General features: G+C 41.0%; 1 protein-coding gene across 1 annotated transcript in view; it reads right to left on the minus strand.

Annotated features, from left to right (window-relative positions):
- mdfic2 (MyoD family inhibitor domain containing 2) overlaps positions 1-9,585 on the minus strand; it is a 230,463-nt gene extending 220,878 nt beyond the window's left edge. The window contains exon 1 of the mRNA XM_084037821.1: positions 9,575-9,585. The gene's annotated coding sequence lies outside the window, so the exon portion shown is untranslated. The remainder of the gene's footprint in view (positions 1-9,574) is intronic.
- Between the last annotated feature and the right edge of the window lie 12,649 nt (positions 9,586-22,234).

Here is a 22,234-nt window from a genome sequence, read left to right on the forward strand (position 1 = left end):
AGCAACTGGAAATCATCTAAATGCCCACTTCTTTCAAACCCCATACCTTTTCTAGACGTTAAAACCTCTCCCGGAGCCTTAAAGGACATTCTACATGGGTTTTCAAAGAATAAACTTGACAAGTGAACTGAACTGGCGCTCTTTAATAACCAGACGGCTGTTTGATGCATGTGGTCGATATACAGTATTTGGATTCTCATTCATATATTTAAATATATATTTCAACTAATTACAGTTAAGACATTGAGGTGTTGCTATAACATAAAATAAATAACATGATTAGAAATGTATGAGCAGACGCTTAGTTCCTTTTCAACAGAGCACGTATTCAACAGTTCATTGGATTTGTTTCAGTAGGCCGGTTTGATGCACCTGCTTTTAATTGAACTACCTCCACCCACCCCCACCAGCAGTAGCAGCCTATTGATTCAGCTAATTGACCTCGATTACACCAAAGCACATGGCTGAGCGTTTCTCTCAGTAATCACGGTGATTTGTGTTTCTGAGCACTCTGATCTGCCGTCCGACGCCGAGCGCCGCTGTGTGCCCTCGGTGCATCCACAACCATTAGCATCCCAACATGCCCCGCTTGCTCCTGACAGATGGCTGTGCTCTGCAGCCGGCGTGCTGAGGTCTCGTGGTGTAATTGCTGTGGCTCCTCAGCTGTAGGAAGCTGCTCACCTGCACATGCTGTCGTGCGATGCAAATGCAGGTCGGGTATTTTTGGTACATCGCGTTGTCCCCGGGGCACGCAGGCTCGGCTGAGATGCTCCTTAAATGTGACTCTCTTTGCTGGGCTTTTGCTGCTGGCTCTTCTATCGACACTGAGCAACCACGCTGCCCTCTGTGCTCCTCACTGATACAGATATCATCTTTTTTATTCCAAGCATTTTTCATGCTTGTCGAGACTTGGCACCTACATCACCCACAATGCACCTCTAACTGCCAACAGAAGATTTGGGTGTATAGAAGCGAACATAGCCCAGAGTCCAACCCCGTCACCAAAAATTACGTTCCCACACAACAAAACTACATTCTCAATTACGTTTCCAGGGAAATGCATTTTCTGTCTGGTCTGAGTTTGAAACGCGTAGTTAATGTTCATGATGTAAAATGAAACAAACAGAACCAACACGCAACAAAAATACTTGCTTGGTTTGGGCAACAAAACTGCTTGGTTAGGGTTAGTAACAAAAAATGTTTGGCTTGAAATAAATAAGTAAATACTAAATAATAAAAACATCGACATTTTGTTTCACATGGGACACAAACAGCGGCCTCCTGGGTGAAAGTCCAATGTTTGTTTGACTCATCCCTACACACGCACAGACTTTAATCAGAAACATATTGTAAAATATAAAAAAGAAAGAAAAACATGATTTTTTTCCTTGCTGTCCGGGGACAGAAGTGCCCCGACCAGACTGAGAGCGAGAGGAGAGATGAGGACCGGGCTGCAGAGATCTGGTCAGCTCTCTTCTTTGTAACTCCCCAAGATGTTTGTATCATGTTCAGACTTTGAGACTCCAACACCAAACCACACTGACCCAATCACTTGAGGCAACTTATCAGACTTATGAAGCTTCCACTGGAGCCACAAATAGGTTTACACAGATCTGTTCACATGTGCAGTAGCACTCCTTAACACCTGTAAATAGACTTTGCTGTGTAAGAGTAACCACTAAAGGCTGCAGCTGATGCTTGTTCTAATTACTGAGTAAACTGCTGATTATTTCTTAGTTGTTTGTTCTATAACATGTAAAGAAAAGCCCAGGCGGATGTCTTCAGATTGAACCAACAATCCAAAACCCAAACAATCTCCAAAACAAAAGACTCAAGGGAACGTCCACATACTTGCTCTGGAGCTTTCCACTGTAAAGTCATCAGCAAACTCACATACGATGAAGAAAAGTAGCAGTCTGACATTTAAGAAGCTACAGAGCTGGGTAATATTTGAGATGTATTCTTAAAAACGACATTACTGATGATCAAAACAAAAAGTCAATTCAGCTGATTGATTGACGCATCGTTTTTCAAGTTCACGGCTCATTTTAATGTGTCGCGTTGCCGTGACCAGTATTCCTTTATGTACTCTCTTGCTGTCGTTATCATCACTGCCTCGTCATAAATCACTGCGATGACAACTTCAGACTGTTTGAATGCCCTCCTGTCCAGAGCCACAGAAGACCAACATCCATTTAGTAAGAAATAAGATTGATGTGAGTCATCGCGTTACACACTGGACAAATCTAATTATAGCTTTCAGTCTTGAACAAATGCTGTGAACGCCTGACAGTGATTCATTTCACAGCTGTCTTTCTGTTTACTGCTGTTTGGAAGCCAAGCCGCCTTTTAACCTCAATTCATATCTTCTCACGTTTTGTCATTATTGTTGAAAGCGTGAAAGAATCCCGCTCCACATGTGTCTGGGTTATGGGTGTATAATGAAACTGTAACCCAACTTGCATGTCACCTTGAGGATGCTGTTTATTAGCAGAGAAATTAAACGTGTTTCTCGTCATGTTTCCCTAGAGGGCAGCTGAAAGCTCTGTGAAACCCCAGCTGCTGCAGAGAGCTGGGAGACAGCATGTGTCAGTTATTCTTATTACCAAATTCAAACGAAGAGGAAAGCTCGTTTGTTTAATACAATTTAATTACTTGAGAGAAATGACTCACAGTGAGCCAAATAAATCTTTTTTCTCTCGCTCAATTCTTTTGTGTTCTTTGAGTTACCTGTGACGTGTCGGAATTTTACACTGTGGAAAAATATTCTTTTCATATGTATTAACTGAAACAGAGAGAGCAACTATAGAATATATGAGTACACAACTAATAAAAGAACATTCAAGCGTGTACAGTGTCATGTTTGGATGGAAACCACAGAACCTTGTAACATTTACACCATATATGTGAGAGCAGGGAGCAGTCATCTTTCCACTAATATCTTATAGTTTCAGTCAACCTGAACCAAAATGACGACACATTATTAAATATATATCTTTATTCTAAATAAATAAATAAAAACAAACAATCAGGCTTTCAAAAGGCAAATAGTTACAGTGCAAATAGTAACTGTAAGTGTTGGTCCTCAGAGGTAGTAATCTGGATACTGGTACGGTGAGAGACATTTGGACCTCCTCTCGTCTATGGTGATACACGACAGGTTGGGCAGGCAGGGGCAAGTATGGTGGAGTCTTATCCCATTGAAAGGAACCTGGCAGCAGAAAGGGAGACACCTTTGGTATGAGATTCATTTAATTTCTATCAGGCAATAATGGATGCAGAGGGAGGTGCTGAAATGTCAGAGACTCGGGCAGAATGGTGTGAATGTTGAAGGTGAGGTTCTACAGAAGCACCGCTGCCGTGACACGTGTGGAGACAAATAACTGGTGTGTGACACGTCACAGATGGGATGGCGGCGCATCTGTCTGTCGACGATCTCACCTTGTGGCTCATTGGGTGACAGTCCTCTCCTTCCCGCCCCGCGGGCGTGCACATATGCAGGCTGCGGATCCACAAACTCACCGCACAACACATCCCTCCTCCGCACTGAGAGTCCTTGTCACACGCCTACACACACACACACACACACACACACACACACACACACACACACAGTTTAGATGTTTGTTGTGATTTAATTAAGCACATTAAGGACTTACACGATCAAAAAACAGTCACGTTTGTCATGTGACTGTAGTTTTCCTACACGCTTGACACTCACACCGTCACACTGCACCTTTGAACCCGTAAAAGCAATTCATAGTTCATTTCGTATTAATCCTATTAAAGTTTCTTATCGTTAAAGGAGCGCTGTGCAGGATTTAGTGGCATCTAGAGTGATGTCGCAGATTGCAACCAACTGAATATCCCTTCGCTCACCCCTCCCTTCCCAAACATGTCGGAGAACCTAGAGTGGCATTCAGGTAATGTAAAGGCGGGTCCACACCGGACCGAAAATCGGCGTCTTTGAGAGAGTCGGCGTCCGTGACATGAGTCTCCTTGGTGTGGTCACTCGAATCGGCCCACGTCGGCGTTCATTTCAGCCGATTCAAATGTGTAATCCGCCATTCGAGTCGGCCATATTAAGTAGCCCGACTTCATTTACCGACGCGAGTCGGGCAGTCGGTGCGGTGTGGACCCGCCTTAAAAACGCATAAGGCCCACGGACTGAATAGAAGCAGTGGACATAGTCACTGTGACGTCAGCCATTGGTTTGTGGATTGGTTGTTTGAGATCAGAATGTTGGACAAGTACAACTGAACACTGAATACAGACATATGTAGGCTATGTAAAATATATAAAAGGTTACAATTAACGTTTATGACCTGAAAAAACATGGTGAAAGTTGCAACACAGACAACTCCCAGACCGGACAACGTCGTGGTAGTGACCTGTCAGTCTCAAGGTAGCCACGCCCTAAAACATACCACCAATAAGATCTAACTCTGAATGAGACCATTATTTACTCAATGAACATTATGCATTATTGAAGGAGAATTAGTGATTGAGAACATAAACTTTTAATTTTCACATAGAACTCTACATAATCGGACTACTTTTTGCAACCAGAGCAGTCGCCCCCTTATGGTCATTGGAAAGAATGCAAATTCAAGAGTTTGGTTTGTCCATTCTGGGCTACTGTAGAAACAGGGCGGTGCAACATGGCAGACTCAGTGAAGAGGACTTTCTACACACTGGTGGTTTTCTGTTAATATCAACTTTTTTTAATTCAGGTTGAACATTATTCTGAACAAAATGTCCAAAACCACTGTAACTGGTGCTATCTAATCAAAGGAGAGATATAATCGCTAATTATGTATGCCATGACATAATGCATACATGTGTAAGGTTACATAATGTAATTAAACACAGTATATGCTAATTAACTAACAGGAAACATCAGGTAGAGTGATTGTGAGCTTTTAGATGGGTGAGAAATGTAAGTGGAACACAACTGGCGTTACCTTAGAAGTATATTATGCCAGTGATATAGTTTTATTACACCATTAGTCACATCATATCATATCACACCTCACTGGTGGTGCTTTATTGTCTTGGGTATCTGGATGGGGAGCTGAGTGACAGTTCTCGCCCTCCATGAGACGAAGGGAACACAATGACGAGGAACAGAAGTGATTCCATGTGACAGACGTGGATGAAAATCACTTTCTGTTTTATGGCTGCGTGCTCCTCTCTCAACTCTCATCAGCGACCAGCGGCTTGTTGTGTCAGGGACGGCTGTTTGATAAGCAGGTTATGGCTTTGATTCATGCTCACGGAATTATGCAAATCCTGATTGAGAAAGGGGAATCAAATAATAAGTTTGCAATTTCACTGGGTAAATTGATATATGGATAGTTATACTGCACTCATAGATAGATAGATAGATAGATAGATAGATAGATAGATAGATAGATAGATAGATAGATAGATAGATAGATAGATAGATAGATAGATAGATAGATAGATAGATAGATAGATAGATAGATAGATAGATAGATAGATAGATGAAAGAAAGAAAGAAAGAAAAGAAAGAAAGCATTTTTTTTATCAAAGGATGAATTTAACTATGAGGCTTTGATCTAAGCAGCAGAGTGTTTTCTTAGTCCTGCAGTGACACTTGCTCATGCTCATTTCATGATCAGAATTACCATTATTAAAGCATGTGTGCACATATGAGGAATTTTACACCGGCTTTTTGGGAATCTCTTTCGATGTACTTACATAAAATATAAAGACAAGGACAACAAAGCTGGACAAATAAAAGCTAAATGATAGACAGGATTATTATGTAGAAAATAGAGAAATTACCCATCCATACACAAGTCAAGTCCTATGACAGATGTAAACTATACAGATAAAAAATACACAATGGATATACATGGAGAAGCTGATAATGTACAGTTTATTATCAAAAATGACTCAGGTTATTATTTTTTTGGCCATTCAGACCAACGAAACTACTAAGCAGGCAACATTTTCTTTTCTGAAAAGCAAGCAATCGCACATTCCTCACACTGAGAGCGTATCTATTTGTTTGCGACCACTTACCCCTGTGATGACAGCTGAGGATCCGTGGGACACCAACAACAGGGTGAAGAGCAGTAGGAAGAAGGACCTCATGATGACGAGCTGCCTCTGTGCTCCCGTGCCCGCCAGGGTGGAAAGTAAGGATGCTGAGGCTGTCGGAGTTTGCTGCACGTACATATGTGACCGACCGCAGAGACAAGTGGCCTTCAAAGTCATGTGTTCAGGGTTGGCGGAGGTTTATAAACCCAGCGCACCATTGAGACACTCTGTGACTCACTCACCCCAGCATCAACTCACAGGGGCGACAAAAAAACGTTAACATGACAATGCCCCTGCCTTTCGTCATTCTGAAAAAGCTTCTTTCCTTTACGATGACAAGTATTCATTCCATAAACAAAAGTGTGCATTTTACACTTAGATATGCTAAAGCTGGTCATGATTAGTGCATACATATGCAGTGTAGCATTTTGTTATATGTCATGCATCTTTATTTTTCCCCGTTTCAGATTCCAAGGCCACAGTTTTGAATACATCCTTTCAGACACCAGTGTTCTCAACACTGAAAGCATTTCTTAGGCCGCTTCACTCCCAGACATAGAACAATCAGAAATCCCAGTTTGTGATAATAAGTGGCATGTTCCACTCAATTATGTATAGTAGTTGTAGTTGAATCTAGGACTGACAATTGATTCATCGATTAATTGAATGAATCGTTACACCTACTACTCTATAGTAATAAGTAATTTACCGGGAATGGTCAAACCCCTCAGATGTGTTAATTTGCAAATAACTTGTAATTCTAAAATCTTCGCAGATCACAGTTAAAATGTTGTTTAATAGTCGTCACACTGTGGAATTCAGAGATCCACTCTTTAACTTCACATTTCTATATTTGTTCCACAATCCAATTAAAAGGGTCCATTTTTCTGTTTTTCAACCATGGCCCTATTTTCTAATGGCTCTGATTGATGAAAAGGGATAACAATTTCTGAAAAGGGACACCCGTAGGTACCCAGAGAGTCTTACATTGAGATATCTAGAGGTGAGAGGTCAGGGACTTCTTTGAAAAAGCTTCCCTACGAGCCTGCATGAAATGGTAAGTACCAATGGAAAAATATGATAAGTGGCAAAAGAAAAGTTCCCAACCTGGCATGTAAAAACCAATAAAGATGATGATGATGATGATGATGATGATGATGATGATGATGATGAAGATGCAACCTGTGGAGACCTCAGACAACTGTGAAGGAACAAAGTAGAGTCATCGCCTGCAGTCAATGTGTTTCATAGCAGCGCCACCTCTCATGACTGACACGGTCAATCAACACTTCTGAGCTAAGCCTGTCTTCATCCCAGCTCACCAGAGTGACACTGACAACTGAGTCATGCAGGACAACAAGAAGAAAACATCCAACAGTGACATTTGAGTGCCTTATTTCATCTCAACTATTATATTGAACAATGGAAATCATGCAAAACAGACATGTTCAAACGGACAAATAAAAATGGAATGAGAATGAGCGACAGACCAGAATCGTCTACCAGACAAATAAAGCCCCTCACCTCTGGGGTTTCTGGGGTTCCAGTGTAGCCAGTGAATAGCCAAGCCAAGACTTCCTATCACATTGCAGCTCATTGTTGGACTGCTCACCTGCATTCAACCAAAGCCTGCCCGAACGTTATTGGTCCTTCCTACTGGAACTACAAATCGAGTCCTGTTGTCGAGCAGATTCTACATGAGAATTCTGAATCTGTAAATAGTTGCCGGCTTCCTTTTGCAGTTCATTTTTACTGACAGTGAATGCTTAGACAAAAGCATCAAAAACGTAACTCGCAGGACGAGAACAAAAAAGAGGACCAGGTCATAGACCCAGAGAGGGTGGCATCTATAAACACTTAGAATCCTTTATTATACTACTTCATTACAACTGCACTGTATTTTCACTGTAATTATTGTTGTATCAGGGAGTTTACAGTTATTGTATTTCTTACTGCCCTGAAATTCTACTCTGTTTTTTTGTTAAAATATCATTTTAGAAATAATAAGCTGTAGTTTTTTCTGAAGCCTTTCTATCGTTGCTTTCATTGAAATGTGAGTCGATGTACTTTACTGGAACAATACCCTGAAGCCTGCTGCTTTGAAAGAGTCGTTCAAATGGTGTGTGTATTTTGAAAAAAGATCTTTCGGTTTTATTTTGACATAAAAGTTTGATGTTTATCTCCAACATCTAAAGGACCGAGAAGAAGTCAGTGTTGTCTGGCAGCAGCGCTCTGAATGAGCTGAAATAGTCTGGCGATCTTCTCGGGAAGACCACACAAAAGACCCTTAAAGTAGTCCGCTTTTCTGGAGATGAAGGCATGAATGAGTTTCTCTATATATTGTTTGGACATGAAACCTCCAATTACTGTTTATTTGAGATAATACGATGCTGATTTAACTATTGCCTTGATGTTGTTGGGAAGCTCATATCTGTCAATGTCTATTAAAACTTTTCAACTATTATATTTTAGTTCTGGAAAGTAGCTGGGCAATAACCTTGTCTTTTAAATTTTTCGTGACGATAGTTACGATTATCGCGATAATGGAAATTCACCACAATCGTTTATTGTGAGTGTTTGCTATCCCGATCCTATATCGCTCCATCCTGACTCCACATGTTGAAGAGCTAGCAAAGTGAACCACCACCTCCAGTTTATCACCATTGCTGCCGTCTTGGCCAGGAGTTTTTAAATCTCGATGGGACTGTCCTGGAAACAAGTTTAAATCAAAATAAATACATTCTCTAAATGTTTGTTTAATCTTTGCACAGAGAGCACACTGGACAGAAGCTTTTCATCTGTCAACACAGAAAAAGCTAATCAAATGGTTCAGTTATATAAACAATCCCTGCCGTTGCAGAGAACCATCACGTTCTGCCTCAGAAGAGCATTTCAGTTGTTTTACATGTTGCTCTGAAGTGAAGAGCATGATTAAATAAAAGAAGAGGAGCCACGGGCTTTAAAACAGAGGGCCTATCTGAATGAAATTGAGCCATCTGGTTTCAAATCTGCACATCAGTAAAAACTAATTTGGTTTCCTGCCTCAAGTGATTGTTAGTATTAAAGTTTGTAACATTAAGGTTTTTCAACTTTTATTACTGTTGCCATGAGACAGAACTCATCACTATTTTCTTTTATGACATATGAATTGATTACTGCTATTATCTTTGGGTGCTTTTTTATCTCATATGCTTCTCTAATTGCCCCCTTTCTTTCTTGACAATTTCTAAAGTAAGAAATTATTTATGGAAGGCAAATCATGAGGAAACCTTAAAGTTTATTGTCATAGTGAATCAATGACAGCGTGAGGTTAAGCCCCGCCCCTTCCGTTGTTCCCCTTACGACCTTATTTTGCAAAAATAATAGGTACGCTAGACAACGATGAGTCACAAAAAATGTTTTAATCCCATTTGAATTGTACCATGAATTGACATTTCTCAATTTAAAAGTGAAGAAAGTCACACTTTACTTCACTTCTGTTTGTCGTATCATTTAGTTCTAGTACTTCAGCTCTCGACTGGTAATCACCACCAACGCTACATAACTTAGCTATGATCCATCAAAAATGTAACATCATGCGTAATTCATGTTACATTTTAAATGGGATCAAAAAATGAGTTGTGTCTCGCAGTTGACTTCGTACATGTTTTCCAAAATAAGGTCCCATGGGGCATGGTGGAGGGGGCGTGACCGAGCCCCCCCCCCCCCGCCTCTAATCAGCTGACTAGGTGTTCACAGTTTCAGCTACACCAACTAGATTTTGCCTGGTCGCTGTGAACCAATCACATTGTTGCATGACTACTATACTCTGTGTTGCTGTCAGTATTCATCCCTCCTCAACCCCATTTACCTCCACTTCTCCCAGGGTTCCTTCTATCACCAGAAGTCCCGCGCCACACAACAGCCAGTTCCTTCATCCTTTCATCTACCTCCACCAAGGCGGGACCCACTAAAAATGTCATCATGTAGCTTCCGTACTGCGAATAATATGACCATGGATGTCATCTAAAACGTGTTAAAAGGGTCTTTTAAGGATTTAAATGTAAGGATCCATGGTGACTCTGTGAAGAGAAGATGGGAGTAGAGATTACTGGCTGCCAGGACCCCCCACGCTAGCAGCATGTGTTTTTTATACTCTAATAATTATGATCTAATCAAGACAAGGGAGGCACGAGGATTAACCATGTAGTTTACCACATTTCACAGACTGCAGGGCAGCCAGAGCTCATCCTCTGACTCTCTCATTCTCTACTATCTCCAATCTCATTTGCTGCACATCCATAAACATGTGAGAGGAACACATGTCACTAGATTATGGGCTTGCGGCATTCTTTCTGCCAGAGCATGTCATCAGAGGATCAGTCCCCGTTGAATGACATAATGTTGCTGATGTCGCTGCATCCTGCACCCAGCGGGCCTCCTCCCTTATGTTGTGTCACACAACATGCCAGAATCCGCCACACATAATCTGTTTGGGGGGGTTACTCTCTCTAGTACATGACCCTCTTGTACAAGGCTCCATGGTGGCGGACTCCGGGTAATGCCGGGCCCCCACCTGCTGGGATAATCCCAGAGAAGAGATTAAGGAGGAGGATGGGGGTAGCTGCTCTTTTTCAGTATATAAACCTTTACTGTAGGTTAACATATAGAAAGGAAATGTAAGACAGAAAGAAAAACACGCCCCTAGGAGTTAGGAGGAATCCACAGTGATGAATTCTGAATTCATTTTTCTTTCAGACGCGGCATCATCATCATCCCACTTCATCTTCAAATTAGCATTCTCTCGCAGCAGCTCGGGGCCGCCTCACCTCTCCTCTCTCCCCACTTATGATTCTTTCACACATATTGGTAGAGCACAAATTTTGTCCTTGGCTGTCGAAATAGCAGCTGAGGAGAGGATGTAGCACAAAAACCGAAGGGCACAAGGACAGCTGCGGATTGTGTGTGGGAAAACTATTTAAAAAAACATTCATTCCGGGTGGTGAGGTTCAATGCTGAAGCCATTCAGTTTTGCGCATGGCGGTTTTGCTGCAGCGAAGTGGCATTTAGAAAATAATGATTTCTCCTCATTTATGTAAGTCTCTTGTTGATACGATGCAAGATTTCCATCCCCTTGAGATGTATTCACGACATCCACACCAGTCATTTCCTTTTTATCATATCTGAAAAGAAAAGAAAAAAAAAAAACCCAGCGCTGTCTTCCATCACCACACAAGGTCAGAGCTAATCCATTCTGTGGGATGTCCTTGCTTTCAAAGGCTTTCTCTCATCTATTCCAACCTCAAAAGTACATTATGTGACAGTCTAATAGTCATTGACATTCTTTCCATCAGAATAGCCCACTTGTTTGTGACTGCAAATCCCACCGCACCTTGAAGTGAGCTTCAATTACAGAGATCTATAGGCTGTAATGGAAGAATTGTTGTCGACGCTTATTTACTGGACGTTACAACAGTGAGGAGTTACAGAGAGTCACTAACGGAAGGAGTCTGTCTGCCTGTCAGTAAGTATGTATGGCCTTCGATTTTCTCGACTATCATTCATCGGGTCAACGTCACACTTGGAGGCTGTATTGCTGAGGAACCAAGGAAGTGCAGCGTCAAATGCTCTTTGGGACATATTTATTAGTAATCTGTACACACTGTGTAGTGTATTGAGAGGGTGACTCCTGTTAACCAATATTGGGTAGAGTTGCAGTACATTTGAGAACAGAAAAATGGGACATATTTATTAGTAATTCTTCCTGACAAACGTTCATCTGATCAACTTCACAGAGGCTGTATCGCTCAGGTTCCAAGGAAGTATAGGCCAAGCAATCGGCCCGTTCCAAACAAGCACGTTCACTGCACTAGTCATTACAAGTACTGTTATTGAAGAAATGTACCATCATCAGTAAATAACATGAGCAAGAGAAAGACAGCAACAGCTCTGAGGATCCTGATCGTGCTTCAAACAAATTATTTATTAAATTGGGTTGCAGCATTACAAACAATTTCTGTTTTATTACTTGAAATCCTCGATACTGATAGCAATTAAAAAATTAAATGCTCTGAAAAAAAAAAGTAATCTGTGGTCGTGGCAGGACTGTAAAAACCCCATCCAATCAAAAAAGTTGGGCCCGAGAAAATAATTACACGGCCTGCCTGTCTGTCAATGCTGACTTCCTGATTGCACTCTGCAGATCTCAAGCACACGTTTGGCGTTCTGGGGGGGCGGCTTTGAACAGAGGTCTGAATCAACTTTTTCGGTTTGGCACTGCGTTGAAAGTCTCTGGGTTTTTCTAAATGACTTACTCTGCATTTAAGTCTAAAGATATTACGTTTGAACATTTTGTAATTTGACCTGTGTTTTGTTATTAAAACCTGCCAAAACCAGTTAACAATTTCAGTATCAAACAGCACTTTATCTATCAAAAGACAAGTCACGTGTGGAGAATTCTTTTAACCCTCACTCTCAACAAATCATATATGATAACGCTAGTTTGTCAGCTAATTCGGTTAGCTAACAGCTACACCTGTGCTGGGTCTCTACTTAAACGTGCTATATTGAGTGCATACGTGTAGCGCATTATGCATTTAAATTGGTGTACTTGACGTAGATCTCTGCTCACATTCATATCCGCCTAGCTATTCACACATTGGAGAGTCTACGTATATAAGAGGAGGGCTGCTGTTGAGCGAACAAAGCAGGACTTGCAGCTATTCAGTGTGCATAAAGTATCCACGCCAAAGGAGCTGCTATTCTAAATTCAATGGGAGTGCGGTCTGCAATTATCTTCTCTGTCTGTCTGATTAATGTTTTTTTTTTTTTTTGCAGAGTAGTGGAGTGAATGGTGCTTCCACATTCCAGTGAGGTTTATAGCTGTCTGGGTGAGTCATTTGATTTGGCTCTAAAATGAGAAGCACACCTCTGTGCCAGGTCGATAAAGGTATTTTAAAGAACTACTTAAGTAGTGTGGTCACTTTGCCCGATAGGTGATACCTCCGTTGCATGTTAACACTTGACGTCTGTGCTGGATTTCATTCTATAGCCTGAAAACTAAATTCATGATGGCGTTCACTAATGATGAAGACATCGTTAGCGATGTAGACGAGTAAACAAGCCTGGCAGCTTTCAATGTCTCATTAAGACAGCCAGTTAAAGATACAGATATATGCTACAGACGCTCATTATCTCACAACAGCTACTTAACATGCTGTATTTTAAAGTCTTGCAAGTCACTGGAGACAGCAGAGGTGTTTTAATGCCAGTCCTGTTGTGTGAGGGGACCAATGGGCCAAGCTCTCAGAAAAGTTTCAGTAGTTTTAACACTTCAAGAAGTTTTAGAGAGCAGAGAAGTATCCGAGGTAATTGTGGAAATACCACAAAGCTCCGAAACCATTTAACCAGTCATCACCCAGAAACACTATCAGCAAAGATGTCCAAGCCCAGTCAAACCACAATAGAGAAGCATTTACTGAAATTAACTGAAATATCTCAAAATGAATCGATATTGAATCAAATTGGGACTTTGAGAAACAGAATTGAATCAATTCAGAGAATCAGCAGTGATATCAAGCCCAATTGTGTAAATAACAAATGCTGCATAATGCAGAGTTCAGTACAGGCCTGCCACACCCGCACTAAATACAGTTAAGGAATCATTGAGACAGGATGGAAATAAGACAAATACAAATCACTTCACAGTAATAAAAGGTGAGTTTGCACTTTGAACATGGACAAGAAAAAGAGACTCTTCTATCAGCTGAAGAAAACATGGTAGTTTCTTACACTTTCATGATGGAGATCGTCTTCGAAGAGGAAAGCTGTCCTTGTAAAGAAGAATTGCCAGGAACAAATGAAGAACAAGTCCAGTCAACAGGAAAACATGTTGGCATTGACCTGTCTGCAAACCATGGATACATTGAATGTGGACTTTCTTTGAATGTGGAAGTTTTCGCTTGAGGTCAGAATGTGTAGTACAACAAGAGCATGCAGAGTAAGTGATGCAGGATATGGAATGACCATTATTGAGAGTTACGTGGTATAAAGAAAGAATGCAAGAAATATAATTGGACGGGCCAAGCAAACATTGGACTTTCACCTAGCAGACCACTGTCCTTGTCCCGTATGAATCCAAAAAACATTGTTTATGCTTGTTACAGTCACAATGGCGTTGAGCTGGATGAGAGATTTTCACAGTGAGCACTTCTACTGAAGGAGGAAAGAGGAATCACAGTATTTTAAAGAGGATCCTTAAATGTGGGAACTCAATGTAGTCAGTCCCACGCCCTGTATTAGCGTGGTGATATTTAGGAGTATTTATTTATACTAATGTCCATTCATACACACAGCAACATTTTATCGTGTGACATATTTGTCGGCTAGGGATCAGCTACTGTGCAGCTGACCCATGCCTTACTAATGAAGACTAATTGTGTCTTGGGGTTTCTAGACTTTATATGGTAATTAGTGAGCATATGGATTTGGCATTTACTCTAGCAGTACAAATAGGACTGTGATTTCTACATGCTGTAGCTCGGCAAGCTTGGAAAGCTGACAGGACCACAGCATCCTTGAACATCCCAAAATAGTCTTCTTAATTATTTTAGTCATAGAGAGATGACTCTCCATGTCCTGCATCTTCAACCCCCCAAAAGAGAAAAGAAGGAAGCTACATTTCCTGAAGCTGCAGAATCAGTGTATAGAAGAGGTTATCATCCAGGAGCTGTGGTTTTATCTTTTGAGATTAAATGCTTTAATCTATAATATATACATGTTTGATGCTTGAGGGGTGACAACTTTCAGTTATCATTAAGATCCATTTCAATGGATCAAGATGTATTATTACTAGGGCTGTCAAACGATTAATTTTTTTAATCTAGATTAATCGCAGAATTTCCATAGTTAATCGCGATTAATCACATTTTGAATTGCATGTTTAAAATTCTGTTATTTTACATTTCAAGGCAATTTTAAGCCCATAATGTAAAGCATTTCTTACCAGAGTGTCATAATTGGGAATCAAATGAACACAAAGAAAGAATTTCCTTTTTGACCTTTTGTATTTTCTTTCAAAAAAGTGCCATGTAGACCAACTTATACAATGTCAATGTCAAATACAGTTTTCAAATTAGAAAAAGAGCTATATAGACCCACTTGTCTACTTCAAAAATACATCTTAAACAAAATGCTACAACATTGTGGTCATGAAACCATGACTTAGAGGTAGGAAACAACATCCAAGTATTAAGAGGAATAAAGTAACGTAGTGCTTACTTTGAGACATTCAATATATATGCTACTTCAAAAATAAATAAAAATAGCACCATTAGCAAAACATTCATACTAATCCTAACTTGAAATAACAGCAATCAAGTGATATGTAACACTGGTGTGAAATTTGTACTTTGCTTATGACAAACAGCCAAAGTAGGATATCTGTAACATTTTCAAGTTTCAAATGAAGAATGTAACCCTCATAATTCACATTTTAGCTTCTTTCTCAGTTTCATAAAGCTCCTGTATGCGTGTAACAATTGTTCCCCGGGACGGTAAGGTATACGCCGGGTCAGAACATGTCAACCTGATAACATCCCTTAGACCTGAGTCTTCTACGATGTTGACTGGTCTGCAGTCAATTGCCACCCATTTCGCGATTGCTTTGGTTAACTTCTTCGACGTACTTTCATCCAAGGGTCTGTGGCGACTCCCACACTCCAAAATGGTACTTTGGTGGAGCTGAGGCTCGCTTGGCTGGGCTACGCCGGTTGCACCTGGGTGTTTAGCGTGGAGGTGGTAACTCAAACTCGACGTACTCCGGTGGTAGTTAAACTCCGTTTGACACAGGTTGCATTTTACTTTTGACTTGTCAACTGAACCGTCTGGAAGTTTTTTAAAGTTAAACAAGCCGTTCAAAAGTCCAGTAGCACGCTTTCTTTCCATCACCGCGGTAAGTTTACTGCAGGAGGCCACTTCAAAGCATGACCTGAGCATGACACTGCTACAGCTAGAGGTGCCGTCTACGGGTGAATAGAAGGGACAAAAAGGCTTGCGAAATTAAAATGTGATTAAAAAAAATAAACGCGTTATGGACTGCATTAATCTAATCGCGATTAACGCGTTAACGCTGACAGCCCTACTTATTACATATGCTCGTCTCAAAGATGAAGCCATGCAGGTCTACGTACACACTGCTCCTTAAGCCTTTTGCTACCTCCCATCCTCTCCATGCTTTACCCAGGACAACTGCCTCAGGGTTAGAGATGAACAGCAGGAGGAGTTCTGGATAACAAGGCGCTCCCCTCATTAAAGACAAGACCCAGCGCACCCTCCTCCCCCCTCCATACTCTGCCCCCCAGAGGGTCAGGGTCTCCGATGGAGAGCATGAAAGCTGCGCCAGGGTGATATTTCAGTGATTGTGTTTGTTCTTCTGTATGAAGGTAAACGCCCGCCAGCCTTGAGCCTTTCTGTTTGTGGGTATCTTGCCATCAAATCTTGTGGATCAGACTCCTCCAAAAAATGTTTTTCATCCCTCCACAAACAGATTTGTTTGAGGAGGGATAAAGACATGATGCACGGCTATACCCTGAGAGGTTGCTCACGGCATGTCAAACAACCTCAGTGAGCAAACACGCGGCGTCTGTGGGAAGAAGTGGAGCGGCAGCCATAGCGCATTAACATGCAGACTGGTCCATAGATAGCTTCACCGGGTGTTAATGAGCGCCGCGATTCATGTCGAGAATTACAGCAGCCGGGCCGGACTTCGTAATCGCAAAGGAAACACTGCACTTGACTGCTTTGAGGAGGGAACAGAACAACACTGGAGCATGGAGGAAGTGTTGTGTTCTGATGAGTTATGTCTGAGAACAGCCATCACTCAATTTGAATTCATTTTAATTAGTTTATGCTCTTATTGTTAAAGCATTACTGGACATATCAGGAAAGCTGCTCGTGAAGTCTGGATGACACTATTAAAAACAAGGACAAATAAATACTGTAATACTCCATTTGAACGGCTGGTTAAAACTGCATTAATTCCATTAGTGCCTGAGATGTGCACACATAACGTGCTGTGAATAGATGCAAAAAAGTATTCCAATAATATCCAGTTGTGTAGTCCAGAATAAAGAATTTAAAGGAAAAGATGAATTTTGGGACCAACTTCAAAGTGCATGCTAATGTGCCAACGGAGATTTTCCCATTTTTGTCAATAGCTTTGATTTGTTTTTGTTATGATTCATAATGAGAGGTGTGAGTGTGTGATGGCTCTGTTTCAGACACAGTGTGACTTCTGCAGCCCAGCATGTCTTAATGCTGCTTTATATTGTCTGCACTTGTAAAATGCTCAGAATGCATTCTTTATCTCAGAGTTAAATCATGAACAATTACTATATTGTGAATGGATTTTAAACTAGTTATCACAGTCTGGGTTTCTGTATTACACCATAATGTTGCATAAGCCTACAGATAATATATCATTTTATTCAATCTATCACAAAAAGTTAAATAAAAACTTGGCTTATACTGTGGTTATCTGGGGTATGCAATTATTGCCAGCTTCCCATTCAAACACATTTACCTTTATTCCCCTAATATTTTTAGAAAGACAATTTCCGCCCTGCAAGAGCATCACATATATTATGCAAGATGCTGTGGAAGAGTACATTGCATCACCTTTTATCTTTGCAGCCAATTTGGTTATCCTTCCATTTTATTCTATTTCCAGAAAATCTAATTCTTGTTGAAATGTAGTGTTTTTCACAAGCAGAAGATTCTCATCTGTAGAGCCTTCTTACTATGCTAACCAGCATAACCCCATTTTCCTGTTTAATACCATCAATCAGCCAGTAAACCTTGATCATTTGAGTGTAAATATCACTCTACCTTGCGACCTTACCTTTGTGTCACAAGGTAAATATGTGACTATTTCAGCCTACATAATCATGTCTGGTTTGTTATTGGTGATGTGAACGTCAGCATGTTAAACAAGGTTGAAGCCTAATTAAGGCGTTGCCCATATAACACGTTGTTATGAACAGTAACCTAACCTTAACCTGGTGTTTTAGTTGCCTAACCCGACCTTAATCATAGTGTATTTTCCTTGACTGCAATATTTCCAACCTTAACCCACATACTGTCATACACAGATATCACTATTAAACGTAAAGAATAAAAGTTACTGACTGTAAACTGGCAACAGAAGTCAGGTTTAGGAAAACGTCATGGTTTGGGTTTGTTATGTAACTTAAGTAAAGTGACATAAGTTAAGTATGTTACATAAGAACATGGACAGCAGTCTCCTGGGTGATAGTCCTACATTTGTTTATCACCCATCCCCCCCAGTCTGCTCTCAATCCCAAGAAGTCAAATTGCAACTTTGTTACGCCCCCGCCTGAATGAGATGCAGGCTTTCAAGTAACCACAGTGAAAACGCATCGGCGTCATTATCAGATGCTTAGAAAAAACACCCCGGGATTTTGATGACGTAGTATTATAGTGATCAAAAAACCCCACATCAGCCAATCACTCTCCTTCCCCTGGTTCGTAACCACCTGTTTCCCCCGTCTCAAGCTGACACTGCTTTTGAAACGTGGCATCGTAATGGATTGGTGTTCTTCAAAGACCTCTTTGTAGATGGCACATTCGCTTCTTTTGACCTACTGCAGAAAGACAATAATATTCCTAAAAGTCACTTCTTCAGATACCTGCAGGTACGCAGTTTCGCCAAAAAGCACTTCCCATTTCCTCAATTACCGCCTAAGAATGTATTGAGCACTATATTGGACCTAGACCCCAATGGAAGGAGGAGGGTAGCTCTCTGAACAGCTTCTGGACAAAGGTTTTCGAAGCTATATCTTACATACGAGGTGTTACTGTAGATCCTGACCCAGTAATAGCCATCTTTGGGACAACACCCTCAGAGGATGACTTTACTACCTTACAGATGAATGCCATAGCGTTTCTAACGCTGATGGCACGGAGATTGATTCTTATGCAGTGGAAGTCGGTAAGACCTCCGTCATTCAAACACTGGGTTAAGGAGGTCCTCTCTATGATTCCACTGGAGAAGTTGAGATATAGCCAACGGCAGCAAAGACAGATTTATTAAAACCTGGACTCCCTTTATAGAGTTTATTGAAAGCATATCTTTCACTTAACATCGCTCTGGCGTGCCAGCCTTTGTACATTTAGAATGACCAGCTGGATCCGTGTAGTGGATTAGAATGTCCCCATCATGTCATTTATACAGGATTGTAAGTGATATATGTGTTTGTACATGTATGAGTATGAATATTTATGTGTGCGTGTGTATTTGGGTGAATATGAGCGTGTTCATGTATCTGTGTGCACACGTAGGAACACATGAATGCTTTTCTTTAGTACATATACTATGTGAGATTACATTAATATGAAGATATTGCATTTTTTTTTTTTATGTTTATTTATTCATTTATATATATATACACATTTTCTTTTTTTGGCCTTATGGGAGTGGGTGGGCGGGGTTGATGTGTTGTTTTGTGTTTTGAAAAAAGTCTATAAATAAAGTGCTTAAAAAAAAAAAGAAAAACCCCACATGGGGCGGGTCAAAGAAAAACATGACTTTCAAGCAGGAGACTAGTGTTCGTGTCCCAGCGTGTTGTTGAGTCATTTCAAAGTTTTTTAAGTGATGTTTGTGACATGTTTCCATACTTATCTTACGTTGTTTACATTTTACTTACATACTGAGTTTAAGCTGAGCCATGATGTTTTTACTAAACTTAACTTTACGGTTTTGTTGCCTAAACTACGTCTTTGTTTGAATTGATGTGTAAACCACTTGTTTACTGTGACCATAGTGGGCTATCCATCGTGTTAGAAAGTGACACCAAGGGGTCTGACCAAGCATCAGGATGGGACTAGTTGCTCTGAGCACCTGATTTTGGCACAGATGGGTATACATAAGTTATATATACATACATACAGACAGACACTAAAGGTCTCCACCACTCTGCCTTCTATTCCAGTCACTTTGTCCAACTCCATATGAGGTAACAAGATCCTGTCTGTCCAGACAAAGGTCAGAAAGAGGTACATGATTATTCTATTTTGGGTAAAAACATATAAAAAAGGTCGGGTTCGGGTTCCTTCTGTGTGGAGTTTGCATGTTCTCCCCGTGTAAGCGTGGGTTCTCTCCGGATTCTCCGGCTTCCTCCCACAGTCCAAAGACATGCAGGATGGGGATAGGTTCATTGGTGACTCTAAATTGCCCGTAAGTGTGAATGTGAGTGTGAATGGTTGTTTGTCTCTACATGTCGGCCCTGTGATAGACTGGCGACCTGTCCAGGGTGTACCCTGCCTTCACCCAATGACAGCTGGGATCGGCTCCAGCCCCCCGCGACCCTGAATACAGGATAAGCGGTAGACAATGGATGGATGGACGTATATAAAAGGTCAGTGTTTTTATTAAACCGTGTAAATGTAATGGCAGACTGGTCTAAGTTATTGTACTTTATTAAAAAAACAATCAAGAAAAAAAATGTCATCCGAGATTTAAATTTCACAACATACTGTTACAATTTAACAGTATTGATACTAAAATGATCCCTGACTGAATAGATGAGCCCTGTGCTCCTTCAACATGATATGCGTATGTGTGTCGCTAACTGTTACACATAATTTCAGATCTGTACAATCAGGTAATGAGGCAGGATTCATACATCTGCCCATGAATACAAAGCCGTTTGACAGGTTATTTTCCACTTTCGTCATCCACTCAAATGCCCGTGAACTTTTTATATCAAAATGTATGGTATACACTTCACACCGGATGGACAGTGACAGCAGCACAAAGGGGCTGGAAGATGCTCTGAAGGCAAACACTATCCCCCGCACTCCCGATGACATGTACAGCTTTGTGCGTTACAATGATAGAAAAACTCAAAGCGTGTGTATGCCTGCAGGGGAACAGCTGGCTGCTTTGTCCTGATTCTCCAACAGAAGCTGCAGTCTCCGTGGCAGATGTGCCGGTCTGACAGCAAGGAATATGGAAACAGACAAGAAGTTTTTTAGAAAAGAGGAAGTTGTGCCAGTTATTTATATTTTTGTGTCTGTGCTTAGAGGATGAATTACATTTCATGCTTTCGGGTTTAAACCAGGATGAATCAGAATAGCACTACATCTTTTTTTGACAGACGTCCCAGGATCTGACGTGGCAGGACAACGCACACACACACACACACGCACAGTCACACTCCTCTCTGCTGCTAAGGTGATGCAACACTTGGGAACATTTCCAACCAAAGCCTTCAATCTGTCACTGCTTAATACATGTTTATGAATTTAATTTTTTCGGCAATGCTTAATATATAACAGCTGCGCTTGTAATGTTAAAACCATCTACCTGGGTGAGATTCAGGCAAAGTAGTGGTACATAGGATTAGGGAGCAAGTATTGGCAAGAACCGCACGATACGTATCACGATACGTATCACGATACGTATCACGATACGTATCACGATACGTATCACGATACTTGGGTCACAATACGATACATATCACAATATCACGATATTGCGATATAAAAAAATAATATATATATATATATATATATATATATATATAAATATAAAAAACACAAGTACCTGGCTGCACGGTGGTGTAGTGCGTAGCACGATTGCCTCACAGCGAGAGGGTCCTGGGTTTGATTCCCAGGTCGGTCCAGGTTCCTTCTGTGTGGAGTTTGCATGTTCTCCCCGTATAAGCGTGGGTTCTCTCCGGATTCCTCCCACAGTCCAAAGACATGCAGGATGGGGATAGGTTCATTGATGACCCTAAATTACCCGTAGGTGTGAATTGTCTGTCTCTACATGTCAGCCCTGTGATAGACTGGCGACCTGTCCAGGGTTTAACCTGCCTTCGCCCAATGACAGCTGGGATCGGCTCCAGCCCCCCGCGACCCTGAATACAGGATAAGCGGTAGACGATGGATGGATGGACACAAGTACCTGTATATGTACAACAGATGATATTGATCAGAGGACACGCCACGGCAAAACCAGCAACAAGTCGGGTGGGACGAATTTGCGTAAACGACAAAATAAGCTTCTTTTTTTTTTCAAAATTAGTGATTTTCGTTTTTTTTGCAGAATATGCAAGTTGAGATCATGAAGAAGCCACTCCATGTTTCAGATAACAGTATTGGT

Source organism: Eutrigla gurnardus (genome assembly GCF_963514095.1).
Source record: "Eutrigla gurnardus genome assembly, chromosome: 2".
NCBI lineage: Eukaryota > Metazoa > Chordata > Actinopteri > Perciformes > Triglidae > Eutrigla > Eutrigla gurnardus.